At 37.5% G+C, this 26,058-nt stretch overlaps 1 protein-coding gene across 1 annotated transcript in view; it reads left to right on the top strand.

Annotated features, from left to right (window-relative positions):
- The first annotated feature begins 923 nt into the window (after positions 1 to 923).
- Positions 924 to 26,058, top strand: part of ADD1 (adducin 1) — a 138,482-nt gene continuing 113,347 nt past the window's right edge. The window contains exon 1 of the mRNA XM_044681363.1: positions 924 to 1,060. The gene's annotated coding sequence lies outside the window, so the exon portion shown is untranslated. The remainder of the gene's footprint in view (positions 1,061 to 26,058) is intronic.

Here is a 26,058-nt window from a genome sequence, read left to right as displayed (position 1 = left end):
AAGATGAGAGGAAGACGGGGTGGAAAGAGGAGAGACGTGTGAGAGAGAAAGGGAAGGTAGGAGAGAAGGGATAGAAAAGGAGATGAAGGAGGGAGAGCAAGAAGAGAAAGAGGAGGGTGAGGAAGGATAGAGTTTGGAGGAGAAAAAGAGGAAAGAAGGGCCAGAGTAAACGACAAGGCAAGAGAGAGAAAGTAGGTGACCAAGAGTGGAGAGGGAGAAAGGGAAGAGAGGTGGATGAGGAGGCTCTAAGAGTGAGAGGAAGGAGAGAGGGGAGAGCGGAAGACAGGAAAGAGAAAAGGAAAGGGAGAGGTTGAGGGTAAGAAGGATCAGAGTAGGGGAGGAAGGGGAAGGAAGAGAGGAGGAGAGAGGAAGATGAAAGGAAGGGGGAAGAAGTCTAAGGAGGAGGGAGAAGAAAAAGGAAAGGAGAAAGGAGCCGCCGAGGGTGAGGGCGAAGAGGCAGTAAGAAAAGTAACTGAAGGAGGCTGGAGAGTGAGAGACTGAGTGGGGGGAGGGGGTGGAGGAGAAAGGAGAACCTGCTAGGGGGCGCGGATTGACTTTGCCCCGCCCCTTCTCTTCCTGACTCGCGCCCGCCCTTCTTAATCCCCGCCTTTCTCCCCTCCCGCCCCTCCCTCCACTATGTCTCTGACCAATCCCACAACACTTTGGATGAGAAGTGGGGCGCGGCGACAGGCACAACCAATGGACTAGCGTGTTGTTGGGCTGCGGGCTCCGCGGGCCGCACCCGTGGTGAGGGGAGGAACCGAAGGGGGCGGGCTGTGCCGGGGAGGGGAAGGGAAGAGGGTGTGGGCGGAGGAGTGCATCTGTGACTGAGGTTGCGCCGCCGAGGCCCGAGGGAGGCGGGGCGCAAAGAGAGGGTGAGAGAGAGGGGAGCAGGGGAGAGCAGGCTAAGGGACAACCGGGTGTTGCTGGTGCCGCTACCTCCTTCGTCTCCGCCGCCGCCGTTGCTGTTGCCACAGCCGCCGCCTTAGTCCGCGCTGCTTGTGCGTAGGGGAGGGAGCCCGCGAGCAAGCCCCGCGCGGCCTCAGATTCTCCTGTGGAGGTGAGCAGGGGCGGGGGAAGCAGGAGAGGGGAGGGGGAGAAAGGGAGAGGCACTCCTTCTGAGGAAGGGGCTGTCAAGAGACTTGAAGGGAGTGGAGGGGCATGTTTATGAGGAAGGGGCTCCGGAGATGCGTAGGGTAGTGGAAGGCGGAAGATTCAGGCTTTGGGTGGAAGGGCTATAGGAATGAGGCGGAGTGGCAGGGTTTCTCTGGTGGGGAGGAGGGAGCTCCGCATGAGAAGGGGGTCCGGATTGCAGAGGAGGTAAAGGGTGGAATGCTCTGCTGAAGCAGGGTCCCTCTGGGGGGTGGAATAGAGGCGGAGGAGGAGATGACGAGAAGAGGGTTAGGCGATGAGGAGGGGACCAGGCAAGGGGGCGCTCAGGCATCATCTAAAGAGGACTGAATTAGGGTGGGGAAGCTCAGGCTGGCACCAGGCACTGGGGATGGGGCAGGGTGGCCTAGGCTGTGTAGGAGAGGATTGGGGGGGATGGGATGTAGGCATTTAGATAATACAGCAGGATTAAATGACTCCTGGGATTAAAGCTTTAGGTCAATGAAGAGGAGTTAAAGGTACTCTCTTATTATGAAAGTGGGAAGACTGAGGAGTCAGTGGGTATTAGGGACAGTGGTTGGTTTAAAAAAAAAAATTCAAATAGGGACTTGTCCGGTGGGGAGGAATGAATGTTAAACCAGCATTTAAGGTATGAAGACTACGATATATTCAGGAGATTGGGGTGGTAGTGTAATGCCATTGCGGGTTTTCAGTGTACAGACTCCATTCCCTTGCTCATTGTATTAAAGCAGTATGGAGGGTGGACAGCTATAATTATTCTGCTTAGATTGTTCAGAGTGACACTAATAATGTAAGCCCTTCACCGTGGAAAGAGTTCTAGGGAAGATGGTCGATTTGCTGTTATGTGATAGAATTGTACAGGTTTTTTTGTTGACTAGTGAAGCAGCAGCATCAAGAGTAGGCCATGTTCTGTGGAAATGTTCATGAGTGAAGTGGAAGATCGAGTATAGACATAAAAATGGAAAAGTTAATTGTATATTATATAATAAAGCATTATCTGGACTTGAGTACTGTTAGCTACAGGTTATTTTTTTAGAGTGCAGGTGTTTATGTGCAAAATACATGTGCTTGTTCGTTTTTAAACATTGAAAATAATTTCAGCAAAAAAAAAGAAAAAGAAAAAACACATTGGAGATTTAATACCTTATTTAGGGATAGGAAGGAGAGATATTTCCTGAATATTATTGCAGTTGGTAGTCATTCATTAACCTTGTCTTTTAAAGGTTCCAAAAGGTCCTTGTTAAGAATCATCTTTATTTTATTTATTTTCACTTGGGGATTTTATTTATTTTATTTATTTATTTTCACTTGGGGATTCATGGCCACAGATTATTATTTGGTATAACTGCTTTTAGTCTAGTGGGCAGCTACAGGTATTGCCACTAGACCAGTTCATATAATACTTTTAAAATGGCAGAAATCAATTGTTAGACCCATGGAAGACAAACTGATGGCTGATAAGTTTTGTTTTGATTAAATTAGAATTTTGCAGGGGAGAAACGGTTGAATGAAAGTTTACTAACAAATTTATGAAACAGGAAGAAAAACATACTTAGCTAAAAGGACAGCTGGTCTATAAATTTTTTCCAAATTAAGGTGTTTTTTTTTATTGATGACTTTTGTTTTTACATCACATTCATTTCCAAATTTTCCCCATTCTTTCCCCACCTCTTGGAGCCTTCCCTTTAACAATTATTTTAAAAAGAGGGGGAAAAGCAATTCAGTGAAATTCACCGACATGTCTTTTTAGCATATGCATTATTCCATACCTATTGTCCCCCTACTTCTACTGTGTAGGAATGGAGTTGCATTTTCTGAACTCTTCTGGGTTCAAACATGGCCATTATAGTTACAAAGCATTCAGTTTTGTTTTATTATTCTTTCCTTTTACATTGTTTTTCTTGTATTTATCTTCCTGGTGGTATACACTTTCTTTTTTTAATTTTTTTTAAACCCTTAACTTCTGTGTATTGGTTCCTAGGTGGAAGAGTAGTAAGGGTGGGCAATGGGGGTCAAGTGACTTGCCCAGGGTCACACAGCTGGGAAGTGTCTGAGGCCAGCTTTGAACCTAGGACCTCCTGTCTCTAGGCCTGACTCTCAATCCACTGAGCTACCCAGCTGCCCCCAGGTATACACTTTCTTAAAATGAACTCAATTACTATATTGTGAGCAATTGCTAGTTTTTCTCTTTTCCTGTCAGTGATGGAATTAACCCATTGTAGAATTTGGGGTGTGATTGTGTGTGTAGGTTAAATGACTCATCTACAGTCACACAGCTAATAAACATCAATCAGAATTTAAACTCAAATCTTCCTGACTTCAAGCCCCAAACTCTATCCATTATACCATACTGTATTCTATTATGGTTTATACTATGGTAAAAAACAAAATTGTAGACTTGTGTGCTAAGGAAGTGAATGGTTTTGGCAGTCAAAAACTACTTTTAGAAAGACTATAATGTGGCTATATTGTGCCTGCTATGCCACTGTGAAGCTATTTTACTACTTGTGGCATGTTTTGGTTTAAAGATGAAGAAACAGTGAGTCTCTTAAGTTGCAGAACAATGAGCCTGACTAGAATCTCCAGACTAGAGGCTGTTTCCCCCTTTCTTAATATTAATGTTATAGAGGCAGACCATTTTATACTTTTCCATTTCTGAACTTATCTGAGGAGAAGGAAATTGTTTTGATTGGTATTTTGTTGCAAATGTTTTTTGGAATGATTACAAATTTTCAGTTAGCTGCCTTTAGATTATTTTATTTCAGTTTGGCTTTATCAGAATGTTTCAAAAATTTTTGTGATGAATTGAATGTAACGGATTGTTCACTTTTAAATAGAAGCTTACCATTGCCAATTGTTTCCTATGCTTGGCATTTTCTCTTCTTTCATAAGAACATGATGTTCACAAAATAGATTTGATGATGCTTTTCTTAGATGTTTTATATTTGCAAAATGGAAATATTCTGTGTGGTAACAATGTAATTATCTTAGTTGGATTAGAATGAGGATTTAGTTTTATGTTTTCAAATAAGTTGTTTAAATTGGACTACTGATCTCAAAGACCTCAATTTTCTTTTTAATATTTGCAACATTTCAAGCATTAGTGATTTATTTCCCTGTTCTGGTTATGCCCAGGAACTCCTGTCTATTTGTAGACAGATAGACAAAACAGATAGATAGATAACTTTATCTATTAATAGATAATCATTAGGAGTTACTAGAACAAAAGAATTCATTGCCTTGTGGCCAACCTGGTGGCAATTCTCTTCAATTTAGCTATTCTTGTCACTAGATTATATTAGGGCCTTTCCTTGGTAGGATATACTGGCAGATTTTTTTTCAAAAGCCCAGAGTCACTTTACTTGATATGGCATTGAAAAGTAGAACTTTGGTGGAGGTTCTGCTTAGTTTTTGTTTTTTAAAGCTAATATTTCAGCCCCAAGAATTTAATTAATTTTTTACATGTGCTGGTTCTGAAAGACAAAGCACCTAGCTCAAGATAACTTTAACATCAAAGAATCGTTGGTTGCGTTTTCCCCTTCTCTTCTCTACTTGCCTAGTCCCTTGGCCCAGAACCCAGCTAGGGCCTGCCTAAAGATAGGAAAATCTGCTACTCTTGGAGGTGCATTCCCCCTTGCCTTTCTCCTTCACTCCTTCATCCTGGCTGCTTGACTGATCACATTTTCCACAGACTAGCCATCTCTTCATTTCCATCAGACCACATTTCTTTAAACTTTTCCATCGGGACCCTAAGAACTTCATCACCCTGCAAGATTACATCTATCTAGTACTGGAACCTCAGCAGCACCTTCTGCCCCTGGGACCATGTTGGTTGGAAGGTGGAGCAGAGAGCTTCTCTGAAAATCTACATTTAAGGAGGGACCTGGGCTAGCTGTCTTTATTTCCAACTGTGGTACACTCCTTTGGACTTCATACTACCCCGTTTTAACTTCCACCATTAGATTGTAATGCCCTTTGAGGACAGGGACTCTCTTTCCTTTTCATATTTATATACCCAGAGCTTAGCACCTTAGCATGTACTTAATAAATATTTATTGACTGATTGATTGTGTTGGATCTAAATAGATGAGGATTCTTCTGGTTTTACCATCTGCCATGCCTCAAAGCCCTGAAGTCTCCTGGCACTATCATCTGATCTCATAGAACTTGAAGATGTCCAAGTTCAACCTCTACCCTCTCAGTGAACCATTTCCAGGGTTTTTATATTTTGTCTTGCTGTTGAACTTTCTTTTGTTTTGTTTTGTTTTTGTTTTTTACATTTTTAAACCCTTAACTTCTGTGTTTTGGCTCCTAGGTAGAAGAGTGGTAAGGGTGGGCAATGGGGGTCAAGTGACTTTCCCAGGGTCACACAGCTGGGAAGTGTCTGAGGCCGGATTTGAACCTAGGACCTCCAGTCTCTAGGCCTGACTCTCAATCCACTGAGCTACCCACCTTGCCCCACTGTTGAACTTTCTTTTATGTATTTCCCTAATTAGAATGTGAGCTCCTTGAGAGCAAGGGCTATCTCTCTCTTTTTCTTTTGGTATTCCTACACTTAATTAATTAGCACAGTGCTTGGCACATAGTAAGAGCTTAATAAATCCTTTTTTATTTTATCATTAATCAAATAAATCACCTAGGTTATTTTGTCTGGCACTGGTTTTCTGCCTCTAGATTCCATCTGATTATTTACTAGATTATAAAATGTTTAGCTTTTGAAGTTTTGGAAAAACCTGAAATAGTAACTGTGTGGAAATAAAAAATGAAGATTTAAGTTTGTAGTAACCATGAGCCTTGACATGCCAGTTAGAATGTGTTCATGCATATAAAGTTACTATCTGTGTATTTTGTACTTGAAATTTCTTTATATATATGTATATATAAGTAATTTTCTAAGACTTCTTCATAACCCTTATTCCTAGCCCAGAAACTCTTTAGTCCTGTAAGGTTAGTTAAGTTGCTTTAAGGAGTTAAAGTAGATTGACCTAACTTGGGAGAGCTGTGGGAAAGTTTTCTATTAGGTTTTAAAAAAGAATGATCAGGCCTGGAGACCAGAGGTCCTCTGTTCAAGTGTGGCCTCAGGTACTTCCTAACTGTGACCTGCATAAGTCACTTAACCCCCATTGCCTGGCTCTTACCACTCTTCTGCCTTGGAACCAATATAGAGTGTTGATTATGAGATTAAGGGTTTGTTTTTAGGGAGGGGGAGAAGAGAAAAAGGGAAGGAAGGAGCAAGAAAGAGAGAGGGAGGGAGAGAGAGAGAGGAAAAGAGGGAGGAGGAGAGAAAGGGGACAGGAAGGAGGAGGAAATGGTCTTTCACATAACATTGATAAAAATACTGTTCCGAAGTTAATTCTTTTGATGTCATAATACAGAATTAACAAACCTTCAAGAGATATAATTTAGAGGGCAGCTGGGTGGCTCAGTGGATTGAGAGCCAGGCCCAGAGATGGGAGGTCCTGGGTTCAATTCTGACTTCAGACACTTCCTAGCTGTTTGACCCTGGGCAAGTCACTTGACCCCCCATTGTCTGGAATTATCAATTCTAAGATGGAAGGTAAGAATTTTATTTTTTAAAAAGAGAGAGAGATAATTTAGGTGAGGCTATCTTTAGATTTAGGAATTCTGCATGGTAGACCAAAATCTTAGAGAAGTACTACTTGCTTTTCATGCCTGTATCTTAAGCATTCCCTCCTCAGCCTTTCCCAGCTCAAATTCATTATTCAACAACAAGCATTTATTAAGCTCCTATTTCCTCTGTGGTAAGCCCTGGAAATACAAAGAAAGTAAACAAATCCTGCCCAAACGGGCACTTACATCCTAATGAGGGGAGATAATATCCAAACAATTAAGTATATAAATGAAATACTGGGTGAATTGGAGGTTATTTTGGAAAGTATTGGGTGAGAGGAAGAGTCAAGGATAGACCTCTTGAAGGTTAGATTTAAACTGTATCTTGAGGGAAGCCTGGAAGTAGAGATGAGACAGAACATTCCAGGTATGATAGCCAATAGAAATAAAGTCAGGAGATGGAATGAGAAGGCCAGTGTTACTGGAGGAGGGGAGAAAACTCGTTTAAGAAGACTGGGGAGGGTAGGAAGAGGCCAAGTAATGGAGGACTTTAAGAGCCAAACAGAAGATTTCATATTTGATCCTGGAGGTAATAGGGAGTCACTGGAGTTTATTGAATAGGGAAATGACATGGTTAGACTTTCACTTTAGGAAGATCACTTTTGCAAGCTCACTAAAGGATATGCTTGAATAGAAAGAGACTTGAGATAGAAAGATGAGCTAGACAGCTAATGTTATAATCTAGGAGTATATTGATGAAAACTTGTACCAGAGTGGTAGTGCAAGATTTCCCTTATCCTTAAAAAATTCTCTCTTGAACATTCCCCATATATCTCATCTCTTAAACAACTAACTCCTAGGAAAAAGTTGTCCATTTCCTTTCTTCACACTCTATAGTCTTTGCATTTCAGCCTTTAATTCTTCATTCAACTGAAACTGTTTTCTTCAGGGTTACCAATGATTTAAGTGCCAAATTTAATGACCTTCCTGATCAGCATTTGACACTATAGACTACCGTTTTCTCCTGAATATTGGGGTTTCTTGATCCCTCTCCTAGTTTACTTCCTACCTGTCTGAACAATCTTTGGTTTCCTTTGCTGATTCATCATTAATATCATGTTCAGCAATTTTGTGCCCTGTACGCTTTCCTAGACCCTATTCTTTCCCTTTCTTTCTTAAACTTTCTCACTTAGTAATCCTCATCAGATGAGCTTCATTATCATTATACAATGATTCCCAAACAACATGTCTAGCTGTTATCTTTATCCTGAGCTCTACTGCATCATGATCTGCCTCCTGGACATTTCCAAACTCCCCTATTATTACTGCCAAAGGGCACACCCAGGTTTGTAACCTTAAGTACCATCCTTAGATCTATATTTTCCCTCATTTCCTCATAGCCCATTAGTTGCTAATGCTTGTTTCTTTTTAGGGGCAACTAGGTAGCAAAGTATATAGAGTACTGGGCCTGAAATTAGGAAGATCTGAGTATACATTCTACCTCAGATACTTTCTAACTTTGAGACCTTGGGCAAGTCATTTAACCTCTTATCTGTCTCAGTTTCATCAACTGTAAAAAAAAGGGGGGGGGACCACAGTATCTCCTAAGATTGCTGTGAAGATCAAATGAGATAATATTTATAAAGCATCTAGCTTGCACATAGTTGGCATTTAATAAATGCTTATTCTTTTCTTTTCTCCTCTACATCTCATTCCTCTCTACTTTATTATACCAATCCAGTTCATCTCACACCTATTATTACTGTATTCTCCTCTTTGTTTTCCTCTCTGAGGTCTTTTTCCACTTATTATTACCTCTAGAATCAAACTTAAACTTTGACATCAAAATTTCTTTGGAATTTATCCCCTTGTATCTCTCTGGTATTCTTACATTCTTTCCCATATACTCTATTGTACACATACTAGTTAATTTGCTTTTCCATACACTTGACACTCCATTTCCTATCTCTCTGCCTTTGTCAGGACTGTCTGATATCTCTAAAATGTATTGCTTTCTTGCCTGTACCTTTTGGATTTCCTGATTTCCTTTAGGACTCTGCTTAAACACCACCTTCAGCACAGAACTTTTACCGTTGTTACTCCTCCCCACCCAACACTTACTTCACTCCTTCTCAAAACTACCTTGATTTCATTTTGCATATTTAATATGTACATATTTTCTTTTTTGAAATATAAATTCCTAAAGGGCAGATATGATTCTTCTTTTATCTTTTCTTCCCCAGTATTTACCACAATTCCTGGAACATAGTAAGTGCTTAATAAATGCTTATTAATTGATTTAAGTCTCCTATTTCTTGTCTGACTGCTCCTCAGTCTCCTTTGCTAAATGATCATCTGTATCCTACCTCCCAACTATGGATGTGCACTCAATCCTGGACTCTTTTCTTCTCTTTCTACATTCTCATTTGGTGAGCTCATCAGCTCCCAGGAATTCAGTAATCTTTAGATTGATGATTCCCAGAACTGTATATCCAACCCGGAGCCCTATTTCCTGAGGCTTTTCAACCTGGATTTCCTGAAAGCATCTCAAAGCCCAAAAGAGAACCCTTTATCTCCATCCCACCTCAAGCCCCCAAACATAGTACCACCAAGTTTTTATTCCTCCAAAGGTTCACTATCTTTGTGATTCTCAACTTCTTAATCTTTCATAACACTATAATAATTTACCATGTCTTTTTTTATTCTATCTCCACAACATTTCTTGTAACCATTTCCTTCTCTCTACTCATACTTATCACCCTATGCACTTAGCACAGTGCCTAGCACATAATAGGTGCTTAATAAATGTCTTTTGAAAAAATAAAATAAAAATAAATGTTTACTGATTGACAGTTCATTCAGTCCCTCTTTTCCTCTCTCTTGGATTCGAAATGGATGGTTGAATTCTTGCAACAAACTTGTCTCTGCATCCACCGTTTTGCCTCTCTAGTTTATCATTCACATAGCTTACGAAAGTGATACTGCTAAAGCACAGGTCTAAGAATGTCACTTCCTTATTTAATAACTCTAGTGATTGCTTAATGCTTCTAAGATTAAATACAAACTCTTCTTGGATTTAAAATCCTTTATACCTGTCTCTGACACTACCTTTGAATGTATGCATGAAACAGACATTAAGGGCTTCCTATTTGCTGGACATATGCTAAGTGCTGGAGATAACAAATACAAAAGCAAGACAATCCCTGCCTTTAAGGAGTTTGCCTTTTTAAAAAAAAATCATGAAGTGGTTCATTTAATGATTCTTTTAAAAAGCCACATTCTTTTTTAATTTTAATTTTTTAATTTTTTTCCATGGTTACATGATTCTTGTGCTGTTTCCTTTCCCTCCCCTTCCCAGAGTTGACACTCAATTTCACTGGGTTATACATATATTATCACTGAAATCCTATTTCCATATTATTCATTTTTGTATTGGAGTAATCTTTTAAACCCCAAACTAAATCATATACCCATGTAAACAAGTGATAAATCATATGGTTTGTTTTCCTTGATTTCTACTCCCACAGTTCTTTCTCTAGATGTGGATAGTGTTCTTTCTCATAAGTCTCTCAGAGTTTTCCTGGATCATTGCATTGCTTTTAGTAGCAAAGTCAATTATGTTTGATCATCCCATAATATTTCAGTTACTGTGTATGACATTCTTCTAGTTCTACTCATTTCTCTCTGCATCAGTTCATATAGGACTTTCCAGTTCTTATAAAAATCAAATAGTTCATCATTCCTTATAGCACAGTAATATTACATCACCATCATAAACCATAGTTTGTTCAGCCACTCCCCGATCGAGAGACATCCCCTTATTTTCCAATTTTTTGCCACCACAAAAAGCAGAGCTATAAATATTTTTGTATAAACAGATCCTTTCCCTTTTTTATTATCTCTTTGGGATACAAACCCAGTAGTGGTATATGCCCTTTGGGCATAATTCCAAATTGTCTTCTAGAATGGTTGGACCAGTTCACCACTCCACCAGCGATGCATTAGTGTCCCAATTTTGTCATATCCCTTCCAACATTTATTATTTTCCTTTACTATCATATCAGCCACTCTACTAGGTGAAAGGTGGTACCTTAGAGTTATTTTGATTTACATTTCTCTAATCAGGAGGGATTTAGAACATTTTTTCATATGATTATTAATAGTTTTTGGTTTCTTCATCTGAAAACTGCCTATTCATATCCCTTGACCATTTGTCAGTTGGGGAATGATTTGATTTCTTATAAATTTGACTGTGTTCTTTGTGTATTTGAGAAATTGGACCTTTGTCAAAGAATTTCATTATAAAAATTTTTTCCCAGTTTGTTGCTTCCCTTCTAAATTGTGAGAAGTTTGCCTTCTTAACGATAAATAGAGATCAGAGATGGGTTATTGACCTGGGAAGTGACTGGTTGGTGCCTGGAGTAATAGGACAATTGATTGAAAATCCTTTCTAAGTATTATAGTCTTGATTTTATTTTTGTTCCCAGAGCTGGAAAGGGAATAGGACATTGAGACCTTGCTGCTGCTGGACAGAAAGATGGCTAGAAATCAGTACAGGAGGTCTAGGGTGGCCTGTAGATTATCAGTTATCACCAATTGGAAGCCTCAAGCCCCTTTCCTAACCTATTACACATTGTTTCTCTTAATTTACTCTGAGGTCTAGCTAAACTAATGTACATTGAAGACAATCTTTTCCTTATCTCTGTGCCTTTGAACAGGCTGACCCTTATGTTTGGAATTCACTCCATCCTCAATTCTTAGATATCTAGCTTCCTTCAAAGTTCTGCTTAAACACTTTCAGACTTAATCATGGTGAGTATGGAAGAAAAGAAGAATCTGCCATCTTTTGAGAGAATTATTTCTGAAAAGGTGAAAGGTCTCTGCAGAATAGAAGGCCAAACCCTTGAATGAAGACAGTGGCTATAAGAAAGCCACCAAAAATAAGAGAAGATTATCTGTGGAAGGGCTAAAACTTAACCATAAGAAATATAGACAGATGTTGAGAAATGAAATTTTCCTGACTTTAGTGTTGGCATGCACCACAAAGCTACCAATAATTTCATTCCCAAATGGAATGAAGAAAATTAGACATATTTGTGGAAGGTAACATGCCAAGAATAGTAGGGAAGGCCAGTTTGATAAACTTATTAGAAGAATGAACTTAAAGTGTTTACCATGATTATTTGTCTAATGATCTGTTAATAAAAATGCATGCGATTAAAAAAAATCTCAAAGCTCAACTCAGTGCTGCCTTGGAGCCTTTTGTATGTACTCAGTTCTGACCCAGTAGGTAGTTTGAAGGCTTTTCTTCACCATGGAGAAAATCTTTTCTGTACAAGAAATGGTTGCAAAATGTCTATGCATGTTCTGAATCTAGGGCAGGCCCTATCCATTAAATGCTTTCATAAACTTCTAGAAGCAGACTCAACAAATCCCCCATGTGAATAGGCATTGGGGAGAGCCCCCTGTGCATGCTTTGAGGACTAGCCTCTCCTAGCTAGTTCCCTGTTAAAATTTGATTATTGTTAGCATAGAGAAAGTCAGCCATCAGTAAAGATTCCAACCATCAAGCCTTTTACTTAGACCTATCTAAGTCCTGGGGAATCAGCAGCTAAATGATTCAGTGCATAGTGCTCTGGCCCTGGAGTCAGGAAGACCCAAGTTCAAATCCTATCTCAGACATTTACTATCAATGTTACTCTGGGCAAGTCACTTAACCCTGTTTGCCTCAGTTTCTCATCTATAAAATGAACTGGAGAAGGAAATGGCAAACCACTCCTTTATCTTTGCCAAGAAAACCCTGAGGGCAGAGTCAAGATGGTGGCTTAGGAGCAACAAAGCCTAAACCTCTCTGACTATCCTTACATACTAATCTTTAGAAAGTGCTTCAAAAAAGACAAGAATCCAAACCCAACAACAAAATGGAGCCATGGGGCTCTCCTGCTAAACACAATTTGAAAGTTAGGTGGAGAGAGTTAATTTTCTAGGAAAAAGGAGAACTGAATCAACACTCTGCTCGCCACCCCACCCCTGCACTAAGACCACATTGACTGACTTTGGGATCCCGGAGTGGGGACTCCATCTGCAAAGGAATGTTTCAGATCCATCAAAATTGAGGTCCTGGGCTCTGACAGTTGTTGCCAGGGAAGAAGATTTGGTCCCAGGGCAGGGTATCTCAATTAGCCTAGTCCAATAAACCAGCAGAGTGGGGCTAGCTTACAGGCCACAGGGGGAATAAAAAGAAAGAGTAAACAACAGGAAAAAAAAAGATAACTTGAAAGTTTCTATGTGGATAAAGACCAAAGAACAGAACCAACAGAGGATGATGTGATCCAAGGAACTTCAAGCAAAATCTCAAAAGAAATGGAATTGGATACAGGCTCTGGAAAAGATCAAAAAGGAATTAAAAAATCAAATGAGACAAATTGAAGAAAAATTGGAAAAAAGCGAATAACAACTTAGAAAGCAAAATAGGTCATCTGGAAAAGGAGGCACATGAATCAAAGGAAGAAAACAATGTTTTAAAAACCAGAATTGATCTACTGGAAAAAGAGGCAAAAAAAGTCAAATGAAGAAAAGAATTATTTGAAAAGAAGGATCAAATGGTCATGGAAGAAATTCAGTCTTTAAAAATTAGAATTGGGCAAATAGAAACTAATGACTTCACAAGACTTCAAGAAACAATAAATTGGGGCAGTGAGGTGGCACAGTGGTTTGAGGGCCAGGCCTAGAGATGGGAGGTCCTGAGTTCAAATTTGGCCTTAGACACTTCCTAGCTGTGTAACCCTGGACAAGTCACTTAACCCCCATTGCCTAGCCCTTACTGCTCCTCTGCCTTAGAACCAATACACAGAATTGATTCTAAGATAGAAGGTAATGGTTTAAAAAAAGAAAAGAAGCAATAAAACAAAATCAATAGAAGAAAATATGAAATATCTCATTGAAAAAAATATGACATGGAAAATATATCCAGGAGAGGCAATTAAGAATTATTGGACCACTCAAAAGTCATGACCAAAAAAAAAAAAAAAAAAAAAAGCCTAGATGTCATACTACAGGAAATTATCCAAGAAAACTGTCCTGATATTCTTAATAAGAGGGTAAAATAGAGATTGAAAGAATTCATAGATCATCTCCTGTGTTAAATCCCCAAATCTCAATTCCCAGGAATATTATAGCCAAGTTCAAGAGCTCTCAGGCTAAGGAGAAACTACCACAAGCAGCTAGAAAGAAACAATTCAGATATCATGGAATCCCAGTCAGGATCACACAGGATCTAGAAGCCTCCACATTGAAGGACCAGGAGGGTTGGAATATGATATTCCGGAATGTAAGGGAACTGGATTTATAATCAAGAATCAATTAGCAAAGCTGATTATATTCTTCAGGGGAAAAGTATAGTCATTTAATAAAATAGAAGATTTCCAAGGAAGAAAACCCCAAAATAGGATCATGAAGAGTCAGACACAACTGAAATGACCCAACAGTATATGTGTGTGTGCACGTTGTTTATTAGATTGTAATCTCTTTGAAAGCAGAGACTATTTTTTTGCCCTTTTTTGGGGGGTATTCCTAGTCCTTAGCACAGTGCCTCAAACTTGGTAGGTGTTTATTTAATGATTGTCAACTGACTCATTAGTGGATAGGATTTATATCATGCTTTAAGGTTTGCAAAACATTTTGCATCTGTTTCTTCAGCTGATCCTCTTAATAACCCAGTGGGGAAGGATCGTTCTCCTTTTACCTATGAGGAAACTGAGGTAAGAATTAAATGATTTGCTCATGGTCTTAGGTCTTCTTGACTCCCAAGTTAAGATTCTATTCAGTTGTACTACCTAGCTGCCTACTTGTCTGAAGGCCTCTTTAATATCGTTACATAGCTTATCTTTTCATCTTACTTTTTCTTTTAAACAAAAGAAAATCATATGTAATGATAGTAGCCTAAGGTATTGAATTTAGTAATGCAAATATTTTCCTTTTCTGGAATCCTAGTAAGCTGAGATTTATAGATATATAATTTCATCCTTTGGTCTTATGAGGGATTTTCACCTGGATGATAGGAATTACTTGTTTTAAAATATTTTAGTTCTTTGGGGTTATTATAGATGGCATTGTTGCTATAGTTTAGTATATATTTTTATGACTTTTATTCCATAATAGAAGCTAAGTCCCTCAGTGTTAGCAGAGTGTAGTATTACTGACTCAGAGTTTGGCATATTTTCATCACAGAACTTGTGGATGTTTTAACTTGAATGGTTTTCAAGTGTTCATTGACTCAGAATTATAATTAATCTCAACAGTTATGGTCATTTTTGGAAACCACATTCATAAATCCATTGGTTTAGAGTTCTAAGGAACTTGAGAGACCATGTTATTAAACCTGTATATTTTATAGCTGGGTTAATTGAAGTCCCAAGGGGTTAAATGACTTGCCCAAGGTAATACTTTAAAAACTAGAATTTGAGCCTAGGTTCCCTGCTGGTAAGGATGAAAGTATCCTGCTTGAGGGCATGGTAGAGAAAGTCATGAATAATAGTCTGGAGAAGAATGAGAAGTGACTAACCTGAGCAACCTTCCCTTGATGGAGTTTCTGGGAGAAACCATCCAGTCAGAAGGAGGGGGGGTCCACAGGGGACATAGTAGAGAAAGTCTTAAGAGTATAAGAGAAGAATGAGGTGCAGTGACAAGGTAGAGGGTAATACTTCTTTTTTAGTCTTATTTTCATGGCTGACAATTTGCTTTTGGATTCTTTGGTAGCTATGGCTACTGAAGAAGCAGGACTACAGCATCTACAGAGGTAATTGCTATATCTTATTGCCTTAAGAGTTGCTTCTCTGGATAATGACTTCAGGGGCTGGGCTAGAAGCAGAACTGTTTGGGGAAGTGCTGCCATTCTTTGGGGCTCTTTGCTTTACCTGCTGTTTTACTTTACCTTATATTACCTTTACTTTTCCCTTTGTATTTTGAAAACTTTACTCATTTTAATTTTTCATAGTATGAAACCTATCTGTTACTACTATTACTACAATAATTTGTGAGGTATAATCACATCAGAATGTGATAACTCTTCAAGGACTACTTCAGTGCTTTATAGGGTGGAGGTGGCCCAGGATTATTCAAGACCATATCCATAGAGCACAAATTATGACAGTTCTACCTGACTTATGACTTCAGACACAGTCCAAGTGAGATACTAAGTTGGCATCTACCCTCTAAGGGCATTGAAGTAATCTTTGAAGACTTACCACATTCTGATGTGATTTATAAGTACCTCACAAGTTGTAGTAATAGTAGTAATAAATGTTTCATACTATGAAACATAAAAATAATTTAAGTAAAGTTTTCTAATTACAAAGGGAAAAGTAAAGGTAATATAGGGTAAAGTAAAAAAGCAGGTAAACCAATCTTATCTAGGTAAGGAGAAACTTATAGGTTGGCTGTTATTTGAAAAATTATTTGGCCATGGAGACATATTAGACAAAAAAAACTACAAAATAACCCTCAGTCTTATGTAGCTTTATTCTGCAATGATGGCAGAAGAGCAAAAAAGAGACATATGGTTTTTAGACAATCTGTAAACATTTTAACTGGTGGTTCTCTTAAGTCTGTGATCATTTTCCAGTTCAAAGAATTGACTTATTACAGGAAGAACTGAACTTCGTCAATATTGACATTCTTGCTATAAATAAAACCAAAAGATTTAAAGAAGTTATAGCTAAGTGGAAGCCTGTTTCAGGTTTTCCTTGTGAGGCAAATAAATAAGTTAGTGGAGTTGATTTCATCTTGTAACCAAAGAGCACAAGAAACTTTGTGAAATATCTTCCCTTTTAGTGCTCATGATGATTTCAGCAAAAAAATTTCCATGAAAATAGGTGCAACTTATGAACCAATGTCTGTTGCAGATGATGAAGAAGGAGTCTGCAAAGAACTTGGCAGGATCTCCTGATTTAAGTAAACATATACCTTAAATACATGTGACTTCAACACATGGGTAGGCAAAACATTTAGGAAAATATGGTTCAAAAAATTTCACTTAATGGGTGAAAGAAGGAAAAGTTACATAGACCAGATACACAAAAAACTAACATCTTTATAATTCAAGAATAAGCCCATCAATGGGGGCAGCTGAGTGGCTCAGTGAATTGAGAGCCAGACCCAGAGACAGGAGGTCCTGGGTTCAAGTCTAGCCTCTGACACTTCCTAGCTTTGTGACCATGGACAAGTCACTTAACTCCCATAGTCACTTGCCTAGCCCTTACTGCTCTTCTGTCTTAGAACTAATACATAGTATTGATTCTAAGATGGAAGGTAAGGGTTTTAAAAAAAAAGCCCATCAATCAGTAAAACTTTATTAAATACTTACTATGATTCAGCCACTCTAGATGCCAGAGAAAGAAAACAAACAAGAAAATCCTTGCTCTCAAGGAACATCTTAGTGGAAAAGACACATATATACATACATACATGTATTTCCATATATACATACATACACAAACAAGAAAGTCCTTGCTCTTAAGGAACATCTTAGTGGAAAAGACACGTATACATACATACATGTATTTCCATAATTACATACATATACACACATAAGTAAAAATACGTACAAAGTAGCTACAAAGTAACCTTTGTAGGGAGGGCAGGTGGGAGAAATTGGTAAGACCACATAGATAAAATAGCACTTGAGCTAATCTTGAGAGGAAAACCAAGGATTCAAAGAGAATCAAGTGATGAAGAACATTCTAGGCAATTGGGATAACTGTTGCCAAGATATGGATATGTGTTGTCACATATGAGGGAACAGCAAAAGAAGGCTGATATGACTGGGACATTGGGTAAATGCAAAGGAGTAATGTGAAAGAATATGTAGGATGGCGCTAAGTTTTGAAGAGCTTTGAATACCAGACAGAGGAGTTTATGTTTGATCCTAGAAGTGATGAGACAAACTGAAGTTCATTGACTAATTAGGATAGGGAGTGACACAGACAGATTTATGCTTTAGGAAAATGACTTTGCTAGCAATAAAGAAATTGGGATTGGCATGAGAAGCTTGAGGCAGGGAGACCAATTTGAAAACTCTTCTAATCACCTTAGCAAGAGATGACCCAAATCAAAGTAGTGGTTTTGTGAGAGGAGAAAATGGATTGTATAGCAGAGAGATTATGAAGATATAAGTAAGATTTGTTAATTAATTAGCTATGTGCGGCGGCAGCTGGGTAGTTCGGTGGATTGAGGACCAGGCCTAGAGATGGGAGGTCCTGGGTTCAAATGTGACCTCAGACACTTCCCAGCTGTGTGACCCTGGGCAAGTCACTTGACCCCCATTGCCTACCCTTACCACTATTCCACCTATAAGTCAATACACAGTATTGATTCCAAGACGGAAGGTAACGGTTTAAAAAAAAAATTAGCTATGTGGGCTAAAGAAGGAATCTACCAAGGTTGTGGATATTCAGATCCATTTGGAGAATGTTGAATAAATTATTTTCCTCCCCTAATATAGTATGCTTCTTTTTCTTACCAAGCTTTCTTTCATAGAAATCAAGTTTTTTGTTTCACTATTAGTATCAGATTTTATAAACTATAATAAACTATATGTTTTTAAAACTATAAATGGTAAATAGAAGAGTATACTCTGTTATAGGTGAAAGAAGAAATTATGCTTATGAAAATGACCTTAGTTCACAATATAGTCAAGGTCTGGTGAGGAATTGATATTTTTTCTATTGTTACAATTCCAATTATAATAAAACTGTTGTCTGAATTTTTGATTTTATTTGTAAAGGATACTTTTTAAAAGAGATGATTATATCCACTTGATGTATGGAATGTCGAATATAGTTTTTTGTAGTTATTTCTTCAAGATGTCACTAATACAATATGACAAAAAACATTTCCTTTAGAATTCAGTTTTACTATTGTTGGCTTCTAGAGGGAAGTAGAAGCAAAGACTATGTTTGCTGATGTTAAGCAATGACGCAGATCTTACAAATTGAAAAAACAATACCTTTGTGGTTATCATTAAGCATATACTTTTTCTTCTTTGGTATGTTTTTTAAATTTCTTTACTCCCAATAGGTCTTATTGTGTTTCTGAATTAGCAAATTCAAGCTTTAGGGAACAAAGATACATAATCTGAGTTAGAAGGGACATCAGTGTCCATCTGTCTAGTTTAGCCCACACTTGAACAGAAATCTACACTCCAACGTACTTAATGAAGTCATTCAGTTTTTATTTGAAGAGATTTGAGACAGTCCATTCTACTTTGTGATAGCTAAATGTTTTGAATTAAATTTTACATTATTTTCAGATACTGTGATTGTTGTTTTTTTTTAAACTTTTGCCTTCTGTCTTAGAATCTGTACTAAGTATCATTTCCAAGACAGAAGAGTGATAAGGGCTAGGCAATTGGGATTAAGTGATTTGCCCAGGGTCATACAGCTAAGAATGTCTGAGGCCAAATTTGAACTCGGCACCTTCTGTCTCTATAGGCCTGGCTCTTTATCCATTGAGCCACCTAGATTTCCTTTCTAATTGTTTTTAAAAACATGTTTAATATAAACATCTTTTGCTTTACATCCCAATCATTTCAGTTTAGATTGAACCTTTTCTTGTAACAAAGTCAAAAAAATTTATATTAAGCATCTTCTTGTAGCCAGATACTATGCTAGATACTGGGGATACAAAGATAAAAATAACCAATCAAAGGATATAATCAGGTAGTTTTCTAAGGAAGAAATCCAATCTATGAATAGACATATGAAAGATTCTCCAAATTACCAGAGAAATACATTAGGGAAATACATTAATTAAAGCAGCTCCGAGGTTCCACTTCATACCTGTCAGATTGGTAAAGTTGCCAAATTTTGGAATGGCTAAGGGAAAACAAGTACATTGATGCTCTATTGATTGAACTGTGAACTGATATAGCTATTCTGAAAAAGCAATTCAGTGATTTGCATTAATCAAGTCTATGAATCCAAATTTTGGTATAAATTACTATAATAAAGATTATCCATTATATTAATAAAAGTTATACTTAAGATAGTATTTTAATTCTTAAAGGTTTATTAAGTTAAACCCATATTAGATTCGCTTAAATTAATGCTTCCATTTTTGCTATCTTTAGCCATGTCAATAAACATTTGTGTTTACCGTGTTTAGATCATTTTATTTGTTAGCCTTTTCTTGCTTTTTTTTTAAACCCTTACCTTCTGTCTTGGAGTCAATGCTGTGTATTGGCTCCAAGGCAGAAGAGTGGTAAGGGCTAGGCAATGGGGGTTAAGTGACTTGCCCAGGGTCACACAGCTAGGAAATGTCCCATCTCTAGGTCTGACTCTCAATCTACTGAGCCACCCAGCTGCCCCAATATTTGTTAGCATTTTAAATAAGTTCATATTGTCCTAACACTGAAGAGGATTTTACCAGCATTATTTCATTTGTTCCACATTAACCCTTTCCATTTCGCAAATGGGGAAAAAGGCTCAAAGAAGTACAGTGACTTGTGTCACTGTCACAGTAATTGACAGAGCTGAGGCTCAAACTAGGTCTTCTGATTCAAAGTTCAGTTTCCATTTGATCATGGAGTATGTGGTCAGTTCACCTTCACTTGATAAAATATACAGTCAGCAAGCGTTTATTAAATGGGTTACTATGTATGTACCAGGCTTTATGCTAGGTGCTGGGAATTTAAATAAAAATACAAGTAGTAAGTTCCTGCCCTCTAGGACCTTGCATCCAAATGAAGTAGGAAAACACTTAAAAGGAAGTCAAAAAAGTATAGGGAATGGGAGGGGGCAGAGGAAACAAGGGTTATATGGTATAGGCACCTGACAGGAGAAGGCCTTTGTGCAGTCTGGAGAGGATTGAGATTTAGCTGATCTGGGCAACTTCCAAAATGGAGGTTTGGGGAAGAGCCATTTAATGAGTGAGAGAGGCAGCAGGGGTGGAGTATATTTTCAATGTGTGATTCCAGAACTGAAGTGAGAAATGGAGAGATTTCTGGGATATGGTAGAGAAGTTCAGAATGCAGCTTAGAGAGAAATCACTCTTAAAATAGAACTGTAAGTAGCAAATTATTAAACTTTTAACTAAACTGTTTAATAACAGGAAGCTTATTTTAACTTTGTGCCTGCAATGAATTAGAATGTTCTTAATGAGATTTATACTGGAATTTTCAAAGGAGTGAGGTTTAATGATGGAGAATAAGTATAACCGAGCCTACTCTTTAATCTTTCCTTTAATTCCAGTAGAAACTGTTGAATAACAATAATGGCAAAGATAGTTATGTAAGTGTTTTTAGTAGCCAGGATTTTCAGAAAATTGATAGCATATTTTGACAGTTATGCATTTTAGCATATGCAAAGTGTTAAAATTAAATTTTAAGTCACAAAGGGATTATAGTCAATAAAGTAGGAAATATTAAACTTTTCTTTTTTAACCTTGGCATTTATCATTCCTTCTTATAACAGGAAAAGCATGAAATTCATTTTGCAAGTCACTTTCCTTCATGTAGTTATTTGGGCAGTTCTGAACTATCCACATAAGGATTCCAAATTCCCATTTAGAAGAATATTTTTTATAGAAATTTCACTGTTGCCTATATTTTTCTAGGGGGCTTTTTTCTGCCCATACTCAAAACTGGTCATTTATAAAATTGTTAAATCTGTGGAATCTTCTTTGGTATCCTTTTACCTCCTTTTGCCTTCTGATGTCTTTTACCTTCTGATTTTTAAGAAATTAACGTCTTAAATGTAGAAGAAAAACATAGGATTTATCATTTGTTTATATGAGTATATGATTTGGGGGTTTTGGTTTTAAAAGATTATTACTCTATTATAAAGATGAATTATATGGAAATAGGTATTGAGTGATAATACATGTATGACCTAGTGGGATTGCTTGTCAGCTTCCTCCCTAGGAGGGAATAGAAGAGAGAAGGGAGAGAACATGAATCATGTAACTATGAAGAACTACTTTTAAAATATAAATTAGTTTTTAGAAATATCCCACTTACTCCAAAAAAATCAACTTCTTAATAAAAAAAAAAGGTGGGGGGGGGAGGGGAAGAGAAGGGATAATTAGTGGGTAGATACTAATGCTACAGAAACCAGAGTTAAAGATCTGTTAGAGGCCCTAGGTATTCAGAGTTAGATGCTGAAATGCTGTGAACTGAGGAGTTGGAATCCAAAGAGGAAAAATGAGAGAAGTAGGTGATTGTGTCCTCCCCAGTCCCTTAACAACAATTTACTTTAATTCAGTCCAGGAAGGGAGCTAGAGATAGCAGTCAACAAAGCCTGCTTCAGCTATGGCAAGGCAACCTCATCTACCCCATAAAGAGAATTCCTAGGTTAGGGGTCCAAGTTTAAGAGCAGCCCAGTGCCCAGACCATTATTAAGGAACCTATACTTTACTCACGGTTTCTACCAGGGGTGGGAGAAGGTATAAGGACTCCTATCTCAGGTCAGTTGGGTATCTAAGGCTAGATCTGACTGGCCAATGGTCATTTGGTCAATCCTGCTACTTTGACTCCATTTCTAGGAAGGGCTTGACCAAGGTAGTAGATTGGGGAATCGAATTTCCCAAGCCCTTTTAGACACTGACAGAGGGGAAGGTCCTGGGGTCAGGAAGAGGCAGCATTTCTTCTTAGTTAAGCACAGGATTGGGAACCCCAAGATGGAAAAACCATCTTCTTTAGCACTATAAGCCCCTGGAACTTCTGCATGATCTATCCCAGTTTCCCTTGGATCTCATTTGCTCTTGAACAGCACCTGTCATGGAGAGTCTGTGTCCAGCCCCCAGCCGTTAGTAGAAAAGTTGTATCACATTTGATCATTCCATAGTATTGCAGTTACTATGTACAATGTTCTCCTGATTCTGCTTATTTCACTGCCTTACTTCACTTAGGTCTTTCCAGCTCTTTGGGAAATCATCCTGTTCATCATTCCTTATGGCACAATAGTATTCCATCACCATCATATACCACAATTTGTTTAGCCATTCCCCAGTTGAGGAACATCCCTTTAGTTTCCAATTCTTTGCCACCACAAAAAGAGCAGCTACAGATATTTTTGTACAAACAGATCCTTCTCTCTCCCTGCTCTCCCTTTTTAAATCTCTTTGGGATGAGACCTCATATTGGTATTATTGGATCAAAAGGTATGCATTCTTAGATAGCCCTTTGGGCGTAATTCCAAATTGCCCTCCAGAATGGTTGGATCAGTTTACAACTCCACCAGTAATACATTAGGGTTCTAATTTTGCCTTCCAACATTTATCATTTTCCTTTATTGTCATATTGACCAAAGTGATAGGTGTGAGATGGTACCTCAGAGCTGTTTTAACTTGCATTTCTCTAATCAAGAGGGATTTAGAACGTTTTTTCATATGGTTATTGATAACTTTGATTTCTTCGTCTGAAAATTGCCTATTCATATCATTTGACCATTTATCAATTGGGGAATAACTTATATACTTATAAATTTGACTTGGTTCTTTAAATGAATTTAAATTTATTAAATTTAAATAATGAGCATTTACTAAGCAATTACTTTAGTTGAATTCAATAAAAAAACACTAAGTAATAGTTGAATTAAATTCATCAGAGACTTAACATCAATTTCTTCTTGGTTCTTACCATCTTCAACTTTTTTTCGTATTGAAGTAATACTATAACATATGCCAGTCGAGCAGTATTTATTTCATTCGTACTATGTATAAGGTACTAATACTATAACTACTTGTAATTGATGGAAGCAGATTTTTCAGAAGGACCTGTAGGGTTAAATTGCTTCTTGGGTTATTAATTACCCTGCTACTGTATAATTATTTGAGAGTGTTCTTTCCATTTATGTTGAATTATTAAAATGTGCTGTGGTATTTTAAAAGAGTTCTGTACTGCTGTGTGGGAGTCATTTTGAAGTATGCCATGTATGTTCCTCAGACACACAAAAAAATTGCCTCTCATTAAACAAAGACTCCTTAGTTTTTTGAAGAAGAGATTAAAGACCTCCTTCTAGAACATAAAAAGAATTCAGGGAAGGCTTAAAGAGTATATACTTTTAATACTTTCTCAGCTCTTATAGAAGATTTTAGTGATATGAAGGAACCCATAACCTTCTGAGATGACTCATTCCATGTTTTAATAGCTCCAATTGTTACTAAGTTTTTCTTTATATCAGACTATACTTATGTCTATGTAACATACCCATTACTTCTATCTTTGTCCTCTAGTCAAGCAAAATATATCTTTTGTATGATAGTCCTTCATATATTTGATATCATGTCAGATCTTTTTTCTTTAGATTAAACCTCCTCAGTTCCTTCAAATGATCCTCGGGATATGTATGGTTTTAAGACCCCTTACCATCTGGGTCACCATCTTCTCCATGCTATCTGTGACCAAGTCACTTAACATATCTGGACCTCACTTTCCTCATCACTTGCATGTATGGAGCCATAACATTTCTTCCATGCCCTTCCTTTGTGCAGAAATGCTTTCTGTCCTTATCCCTTCTTAGTATCTCTAGCCTGAGCCTTGAGAGCTTGTGTTACCTCCTTCAAGAAGTTTTTTATGATCATTCTTTAATCACTGAGTATTTAGTTTACATATTTTTTTGTATTTACGTATCTATGAAAATGTCATCATCCTAGCATAAACTACTTGAGGGCAGGGACCATCTCACTTCTGTATTTGTATCCTTAGGTCTTAACACTAACCTATCTGACATGGAAGTTAACAAAGACTTGAATGAAAAGGAATTTGAACTAGAGCAGTTATTCTTAATCCAGGACCTCTGAGTTTAAGAATATATTTTTGATAACTTTATTTTAAGTGTTTTCTTTTGTACCTGCATATTCTATTTATGCATTTTAAAATATTTTGAGAAGTGATTCTTCAACTTTACCCAACTGCCAAACTACATGACACACAAAAAAATAACCTTTGAACAAAATGAATTCTGAGTCTCAGCAACATTCTTTTGATGATTATTCAAATCTGTAACCAGAGAACAAATGAAAAAAATTATCCATGATTCAAGATTAAATCAGTAAAGTGGGAGAAAAAATCAAGAAATCTAAGAGCAAGAATGGAAACTTGAAATGGCAGTGTATTCAAAAGTAAGGCTACATAATGACTTAATGGTCTGAAAGAAAAAGTCATTCGATTTTGCAATTAAATGATCACTGGTAACTGGAAAGGTGCTCTAAATAGTTTTGTACATATAGGTTCTTTATGTTTTCCTTTGATCAATTTTACACTGAAAAATTTCTCTGAACTTCTTTACATTCTTTAATTGTTTTTATTTTCATGCAAAATACACTTCCATATTGGTCACTATTGTGAGAGTACTCTCATAGAAAACCAAAATCCCTAAATTAAACTATAAATACACTAATGTAAAAGATAGTATGCTTTGATCCACATCCATCTGACTCCAATAGTTCCTTCTCTGGAGGTGGAGAGCATTCTCTGTCATAAGTCTTTCAGGATTGTCCCAGATCACTGCATTGCTGAGAGTATCCAAGTTTTCACAGTTGATCATTGTACAATATTGCTGTAGCTGTGTATTAGGCTCTCCCAGTTCTACTTTATTTTGCTATGCTATGCATCAGTTCATGCACATCTTTCCATATTTTTCTGAAATCACCTTGCTTATCATTTCTTTTGGCACACTAGTGTTCTGTCACCAACATGTACCACAATTTGTTCAGCCATTCCCTAATTGTGGACATCCCCTCAATTTCCAATTCTTTTCCATCATAAAAAAAAGCAGTTATAAATATTTTTGTACAAGTAGGTCCTTTCCTCTTTTTTATTGTCTCCTTGGGATGTAGACTCAGTGGTGGTATTATAGGACTAGAGTGTATTCACAGTTTTATAGCCCTTTGGACACAGTTCCAAATTGTCCTCCAGAATGGTTGGATCAGTTCACAATTCCACCAATAATGCATTAGTGTCCTAATTTTACCACATCCTTATATTTATCACTTTCCTTTATTGTTATATTGGTCAGTCTTCTAAGTATGAGGTGGTACCCCATTGTTTTAATTTTTACTTCTCTAATCCATGATTTAGAACATTTTTCATATAATTATTTATAGCTTTGATTTCTTCATCTGAAAATTGTTTATATCCTTTGATTTGTCAATTGAGAAATGGCTTGCATTCTAATAAATTTGACTTAGTTCTCTATAGATTTGAGAAATTAGACCTTTATCAGAGAAAGGTCATTACCTCTGTATATTATTTATATAATCTATTCCATTCATCTGCCATTCAATTCCTTAGCCAGTACCAGACTGTTTTGTTTATTACTGCTTTATAATACAGTTTGAGATCTGGTATTGCTAGGCCAC

This window comes from Gracilinanus agilis, chromosome 6, assembly GCF_016433145.1.
Source record: "Gracilinanus agilis isolate LMUSP501 chromosome 6, AgileGrace, whole genome shotgun sequence".
In the NCBI taxonomy this organism is placed as follows: Eukaryota; Metazoa; Chordata; class Mammalia; order Didelphimorphia; family Didelphidae; genus Gracilinanus; species Gracilinanus agilis.
The sequence above is the reverse complement of the archived record's forward strand: the minus strand, read 5'-3'. Positions and strand labels throughout refer to the sequence as shown.